Raw genomic sequence first — 5,966 nt, 5'->3', positions numbered from 1 at the left:
AGTTAAGCTCGACCTCTCGAATTAGATTAAGGTTAAGTTACCGGCTCTACCTAAGTGTGGCATCCTTCGGGTAGATTCATTAAGTTACCAATCTTGCGATGTTCTTATTGTCATTAGTTTCAGCAATATCAACCTGACCGATCGAGATCGATCTAGATCGGCCTCACATCCTTTTAGTCCATCGTTTATTTTGCTATATTGTGATAATTTTTACTTTAAACGATGGATTATGTTTTATCGATCGTTCTACTTTGATCTTGATCGTGTATAGTACACGGCAAAGGCATGTCTGATGTTGAGTAGGTTTACTAGCTAGTTGAATCTGGTCTATAGCTTGCTATTATGGCTGTAATGATCTGTTTGATCCCCACTGTTAGCACTTTAAATCAGAGTATCCTAGTTTGGTAGATTTGCTTTCGGCCAGGCATGACCTTGGCTGTTTGCTATGCCTGCATCGGCTAAATAGCCGATTGCCTGCACTTTAACGCTCATAGTATGTTTTTATGATTTTGTTAAATGTGAATAGATCTGTTTACTTTAAAGGTTTAATCTGTTATCTTTATTATGGTTGTCATCGATCTGGTTGGACCTCACTGTTAAAGATAATAGGCTAGATTTGATGAGTTTATAAATCTGTTCATATTAAATAGTCGATTGTTCACATGTTATGCCTGTACCTTCTCTACATCGTCTATTTTAGCCGATTTGCCTGTGCTTTCACACATATAGCATGTCCTCCATGAACTTGTCAATATATAGATGGTTTTATAGATTCTTTAACTTTAGTTTGTTACTATCATCATAGCTGTATCAATCCAGTCGAATCTCACTGTTGATGGTAACAGATTAGATTCAGAGCGTTTGTAGATTCATTTGTACTAGACAGTCAATTTGTTCTCGTTAAACATATCGGCTCAATGCTTTACATTGCTTATGTCCATTTAGCCGATGATGTTTTCTGATGTTCTATGATCATCGTTTATTTCAATTCGTATCATTATTGTTTAATATTAGCCGATAATCCTTGATTCAAAGGTCTTCATTCCATGAATACGCTGGATATCGACAATTTAGTCGATAGCCCCATTGAATCAGCTATTTGGCCATATATTGGAACTATCTGGTGCAATACCGACACGTTCCACATTAAACTACTGATTATTCTCTCCTTGTCAATTGTAGGGTCAAATTGACTGGCATGCCTTCGGTCTTGAAACTAACCAATCCTGTGTTTGAAGGCAAGCGGATCTTTGGGCTCACTCGGTCAAGATCATCCGGCTTGCTGTGTGTTGATCACATCACCACATTTTTGCATCAACACACTTTTTGGCGCACTCGGTGGGACCACAATTGTTTGATCAGAAGTCAGAGATATGGATTCTGAGCATTGAAAAGTGCTTAACTCTACTTGGACACATGTTGCTAGAATTCACGTATGGAAGAAACTATAGAAAGAACAGGGCGTACCGTTGTAAGCGTCGTGTCTACTAGTACATGTCATTACTCCACTATGTAGATCGTCATGTTTCAAGAAGGAGCATTCAATGTGGTTATAGTATGAAGATCCAGCAAGTAATCCAGGGTGTGTCAGCATGTCTACTAGTCCCAAGGAGTTAATGCATCTGCTGGAGACATGCAGGATACATACTACGTGTGCAAATCTGAATCCAAGGAGTTGGATTTGTTGATGAAGCAGACCGACGATCATACAACAGATGAGTAGCTGATAGTCATGTCGCCTTGTAGACAACTGGTAAGTCTCAATGAATGTTGTAAAGATACAGGAATCGGCTATTGGAGAGCGGAATCGACTTTTCAGGAAAGGGATCGACTCGATACAATATTTTTAGTTCAAAATGCAAGCTGATGCCAATGGATCAAGACTTCAATGCAAGCCAATGGAGCCTTTTATTCAGTTGGATTCAAGAGAATACATCACCATACTCCAGTGCATCACATATGGCTTGCTTGGCGAATGAAGACATTTGTACACATGATAAGAGAAAGCAAACAAGGGACATGCCAGATGAGCAACACGTAACAGGAGTCATGTCTTTACCTAACTCATGGATGGAGGAGCCTTGGCAAATATATGTGATATCTTTTTGTAGTTGGAAATATAAAAATTTAGATGGGAATTAATTGTTTGGCCAGAAAGCTCTGTATAGATGTTAGATATCGGTATCAAGCATGCAAGGCCAAATGAAGTAAGGGGGATTAGGTAAGCGAATTGGACTTATGCTCTCTCATTGGTTACTTCTTCACTGTTGTCCATTATTCCCTCACTTCCAACATCTCCAAGACTAGATATATAGCCGATGGGATTAAAGTTGTCCAATGAAATTTTGAGCCAATGAAATTATTTTATCAAGAGCGACTGATAAATTTGCATCGGATTGGGTTATATGGTTTGTTCATGTTTGACGGCATATGTGCGAGAACACGACTACAAGATGGGTGGATGGCTATATTAGTATTTGGCATGGATACTCAGAAGAATGTTATGCTTTGTCCGAGTTAACTAGAAGGATCTGAGTCTAGCCCATTTTCCAAAGAAACATGTTGTTTGGTATACGACATCAAGTCAACTACAATACATTGATCATCGGATAGGCCATCTGAGATATCGGCTAGGAGAATAGTAAGCCATAATCTTAATTTGAGTTGCAGTGCAGGGCAATGATATATAAGCATATTATATTCCATCGGCTGAAATAAAATGTAGTATCCTTCTGAATATAATACAATCACATATGGTACGAAGATGCGAGGAAACAAAGCTAGAAGCCATAAGAAACCAAAGACATTACCATCAGCACACATTAGATGAGAAAAGATCGTCAGCTGGTGATTACTATTGGTGTACAGTTGATAGAAAGAGATTGTCAGCCGAAAGTTATTATCAGCACACAAAAAATTGGCTCCAAGTATTGATAAGTGCTTAGAGTATATTTAAATATCAAGGTGGCCAGAATATTTTATTAGCATCTTAGCTGATGAATATATTATGTGCATCGATTTGGCATGGTGTTATTAGCTGGTCACATGCAAATAATTATGGTTAATGGCAAGAAAGAAGTTGATGTTCATGCCCATCGTCTCTACATAGCTGATTATAATTATAGACTCGAAGGTAGCTCCTAATCGGCTAAAGCAGGTGAATGGTCAGGAGTTCTAGAGGATTGAATCCAAGCAAGTCATCAAGGATATCAGCTCATGAAGGCCGATTGCAAGATGCAGAGGAAGATCAATTTTGAAGTTATCAAGAACTAAAGGAAGATAATTTTGAAGCATGAGTTCTCACAGTCCAAACTGGAGGGCCTGATTGCACGCCTGGTATGAAAAGCATCGGCTTATGACAACCAACTTTCAAGATAGAAGATAATTTCAAGTGGAAACCAAAGCATTAGGGTTAGAGGCCGATTATGTTTTGCTTCTGATATGGTTGCTATAGTCAACATACGAAGTTAAGAAGTCAAGCTAAGTATTAGGCTATGCTTAAAGAACTTCAACTTTTTCAAGAAGTAAAGGCCAATATTATTGAGGTATTTGAAGATTTACAATTAGTAATTAATCAATTGATTGGCCTATATAAATGAAAAAATGATATGTTAGAGGAGTATTTTGACATTGTCTGTCCAGCAGCAGTGTGCTTCATCATCATCAAAAGGATAATTAGTTATTATTCGGAGGTGGATTTGACAATGTTATGGAGAGACATGTTCATAAATTTTGATTAAAATTACAACATTGATACTGAAACCCGATGAGATATGTCTATCGGCTACAAGTTATTCAGGTAGATTTGATGCCAAATTAATTATGGAGAAGATTGACATGAGAAAGGAGGCATGAGAGATCAAGACAGAGCTCACTTCAGATAGGATATGCATTGGTAATGGATACCTTCTTTGTTCTCAGCATGGCTTCCAGAATTATGATCTGATTTAGTCGATAGCCTGATAACGCATCAATGGCTTCAAGTAGTTGTTTTCCTAAGGGACAGGAGTGACCAAGAAAAAAGGAGAAGTTGTTTAGGTAAGCATATACATGCCTGGTAAAATTTGGAAGCAGGAAGAAGTCAGGTCAATTAGTAGAAGTGAATCCTAGCAAACATCAATTAGCATGGCTAGCCAATGACGGTGATAGATGTTTTGACTGCAGCTTATAGGGACAAACCAACCGATGGATGCAACTAGAGCACCTAGTAAGGTGAATCGATTAGCTTTACCACCATCCATTTGAAGGTCACGTATGTAATCCATGGTGAGAAGGAAAGAAAAGAAATTGAGTAATGATTATTTATCGGATCGGACTTGGTGTTGGACTTATTCATGTAGTGTGGCTTGAGTACAAACAAAGCATATATTGATTCTTTATTAGTTCAAGCCAACATAGAGTAGATGCGAGTGAACAAGCTTGGAAGCCAACATGAACTGTGAAGCATATCAGCTATCAGGAGACAAAGTCTGACTAAATACGTCCACATACCCGATGCCGGTTAAGAGAAAATAGCAGAAGGCCGCTACCGATTTGCTTACATATTTGAATTAAGAGCAAATCAATACATGACAAGGATACTCATCAGCTTATGAGTGTGAAGATCAAGGCATCAAGACGATGGGGCCTTTATGTAGTGATCAAGCATCAAGCCGATGGGTTTGTTGAAACCAGATTAAGTCTCCTTCCATCGGCTATTATGATCGGCTATTGTGAAGCACCAGCACAGTTACAACTAGTGAAAACCCCATCTACTACAAGTTGCTATAGATAAATACTTTCCCTGTGGTGTCTATATACTTACATAGAAGGCAAAATCTCCTACACCATACTCCTACCCAATGCGAGATCAGTTTAATTCAAAGGAAGGACTACACATACATGGAAGGCGGCGTTGGAAAACAGGGTAAATCCCAACGTATTAGTTCATGACACCACCTCCAACGCCCAATTTGAGGAAGGCTGAGGAAGTTAGGAGCAGTTGACCTATGTGCGCAGATATCAGAAGAAGAGTATCAGAGCTGTGATCCTAGTTTGGGGAAACAAAAGATGATGATAAAGCTTATTACATTGGCTAGAGATATCGGTTCGTTTATCTCGATATGTTAGATACAAGGTAGGATGAAAAAGAATGAGTCCCATACAAGGTGAAAGCAGCCACTGTGGACGACTTCTTCTCTAGCATTGTGGCTGAGCCTGACATCACCAACGATATGATCAACTCATCATGGAACCAACACCGAGAAGATCCTTGAGTTGAATACGCTCGGCGTCTCGAGCTTTTTCATGAACAATGCATCGGGGGGCCTACCGCTGCACACGCACCTACACGTCGCTGAGATCATCTTCATGTTCTATGACATGCTCAATGTCGGTTTCATCGCCATGACATTCTTCAGGGCTACTCGTGAGCTGCCCAATGGCATGTTCGCCTAGGCGCTCCAGATCACCAACAAGGAGATCGACAAAGGCCAAGCTCGCGCCCAAGAAGGGCTGAATATAACAAAGGCCATTACATATTTGTCAACAGTAGAGATGGCTACAGGAGTGCGATGCAAGTGTATCGGCAATAACTACGCATGGTCCAGTGCTGGAATCACAATCAGCTACCAGCATCACCCGTTGTGCTGTTGGCATCATCACCATTGTTATTGTCTTGCTAGTTGCGATCATCCTCAATTGTGTTGGTAGCGGCTGCTGATATTAAAAAAGCACGGATGGCATGACCTTCGCAATCTTGATCTTCCCAGTAGATTCATAATTCGGTGGCTGACACAGAGAAGACCAGAGACAGATTGAGCAAAAAGCCAATAAAGACCAATCACTTCTTTTGAGATAGAATCAACTGTTACTTCAAGATCTTACCCTTCAAGCAGACGGAGTCTGTATCCGATCGGCAAGAGCATAAAGCCAGTAAGATATCGATTTCTGGTGCAGCAGTGGAACTTCAAAATAATCAGGTGAAA

This window comes from Miscanthus floridulus, chromosome 19 (assembly GCF_019320115.1).
Source record: "Miscanthus floridulus cultivar M001 chromosome 19, ASM1932011v1, whole genome shotgun sequence".
In the NCBI taxonomy this organism is placed as follows: domain Eukaryota; kingdom Viridiplantae; phylum Streptophyta; class Magnoliopsida; order Poales; family Poaceae; genus Miscanthus; species Miscanthus floridulus.
The sequence above is the reverse complement of the archived record's forward strand: the minus strand, read 5'-3'. Positions refer to the sequence as shown.